General features: G+C 45.2%; 1 pseudogene; it reads left to right on the forward strand.

Annotated features, from left to right (window-relative positions):
• The first annotated feature begins 1,229 nt into the window (after positions 1–1,229).
• Pomp-ps2 (proteasome maturation protein, pseudogene 2) lies at positions 1,230–1,776 on the forward strand (annotated as a pseudogene).
• The last annotated feature ends 412 nt before the right edge of the window (positions 1,777–2,188 follow it).

Consider the following 2,188-nt stretch of genomic DNA (forward strand, 5'->3'; position numbering starts at 1 on the left):
CAATAATCCACCGGCCTCTGCCTCCTGAGTGCTGGGACACCAACTTTCTCTACAGTGCTCTTCTCCATAACTGTCAGCTTTGATTTTTCCTTTCATGAGTTTACAACCCTTTCCCAGAAACGCAAAACCCTTTATTTTCTCATCTCTCACTTTTCGACATGTGTGTTCCTCTCTGTAAAACAAAAGTTCTACGTTTTCGTTTCCTACTTTCCTTCAATCTGCCCCTTGGTTTCTTTCTTCTCACACTTGCGAGTGAATCAGTTTGGGGACTTCACGCGGCCTGCAACGCTGTCATGCCGAGAATGGGCAGCGAGGATGGAGAGTTCTGAGAAACAGAATTAAAAGTCAGCTTAATGTCATTTTCTGACAGCAATTCAGCAACGGGACTGGGCTGCTTCACGTAATTAAACATAGGAAATACTTCAAATTCTGGCATCTGGAAATGTGCGTCCACATGTTTCTAGACACAGTCATCCAGTTTACAAATCTTCTGTGGGTTTGACATCCTCCAAGGGCGAGGCCTTTTTTGTCAGCTTTCATTCAGAAGGCGGAGGCTCTCTGATCTCTGTGAGTTCAAGGCCAGCTTGACCTACGTAGCAAGTTCTAGGCCAGGAGTACTATCTGATGAGACCCTATCTCAGAAAATAAAGAAAAGGGAATCTCCTTTAATTTCAAGCATGTGATATTTTACTCGTCATCTTTCAATTCTGAAGGAAAAACAATAGTAAGCTTGTCTTCTTTTTTTTTTTTTTTTTTTTTTCGGAGCTGGGGACCGAACCCAGGGCCTCGCGCTTCCTGGGCAAGCGCTCTACCACTGAGCTAAATCCCCAACCCCTAAGCTTGTCTTCTTTAAAAGATGGATTTTTCTCCACTAATGACCAATAACTCTTTTAAGGAACAAAAATGAAATAAACATCAAGGAGGAAAATTTAAAATTCCTAGAACCAAGTGAAAATGGAAACACAAGCTGACAGAATCTTTGGGATCCGGTTAAGAGCATTCTAGAAGGAGCACCTGAAGCCCCGAGTACACACTTCCAGCAAACACCTGACAGGATCTCAAGGAAATAAGACGATCCTACAGGTCTATGAGAACAAGAACAGGTCCAAGGCAAGAGCAGCAGACGGCGAGACAACGAAGACCAGGGTGCCAGCCATACAACGGGGAAATAAAAGAGCAGTGGCAGAATTGATCAAGCGGAGAAAAAGGAAACCTTTGCAGGAACATTCATTATGCTAAGTGGAAAAGATCAGATTCAAAACTACACGTGCAGGAAGCAGAAGTGAGTGGCTTGGCTGGCCGACTATAGCGGGTTCAGAGGATTTCGCAGAGCTGTTTCCAAGATGAACACCAGAGGCCTTGGGTCGCCACCGCTGAAGGACAGTATTCCATTATGGAGCTCATGATCTTCTCCAGAAAGGGTTTTCTCGTGTGGAAAAAATGAACTTTTGCCCAGTCACCCTCTTGAATTATCAGGAAAAAAAAATCCAGCTCAACCAGGACAAGATGGACTTTTCCACCCTGAGGAACATCCAGGGTGTGTTTGCTCCCCTGAAGTTACAGATGGAGTTCAAGGCAGTGCGGCAGCTCCAGCATCTTCTGTTTCTTCCGAGCTCAAACCTCTCACTGGATATTTTGAGGGGCAATGATGAAACCATTGGCTTTGAGGATATTCTTCACGATCCATCACAAAGTGAACTGATGGGCAAGCCACACTTGATGGTGGGATCTAAGCTGGGCTTGCTGTAATGCAGGGTGCCGTACAGGAACGACGGATGTGGGTCTCATAGTTGCCTCTGCTACAGTCTGATGTTCACAGCATTAAAGTTCTGAAAGGTGAAAAAAACAAAACAAAACAACAACAACAAAAAAACTACAAGTACTTCATGGTTCTCCCAAGAGCAGAAGCTAGATTTTAAGTGTGTGTGTAACAGAGAGACAGAAAGGGGGTTGCGGGGAGAGGGAGAGAGAATTAAAAAGGGACCATGAGAGAAGAAAGGAGGAATAAAGTGTGGGCAGGCTGGAGAGATGGTTTGGTGGTTAAGAGCTGGAAGTGGGTCAGACACCCTCTTCTAGCCTCCACCAGCACCGCTGCTCACTCACGATACACAGGTGAACATGGGAGCCACACACTGGCGCAGGTAACATAAAGATAAATAAATCCTTATAAAGGGAGGGTGGGTGAGTG

This window comes from Rattus norvegicus, chromosome 3, assembly GCF_036323735.1.
Source record: "Rattus norvegicus strain BN/NHsdMcwi chromosome 3, GRCr8, whole genome shotgun sequence".
Taxonomy (NCBI): domain Eukaryota; kingdom Metazoa; phylum Chordata; class Mammalia; order Rodentia; family Muridae; genus Rattus; species Rattus norvegicus.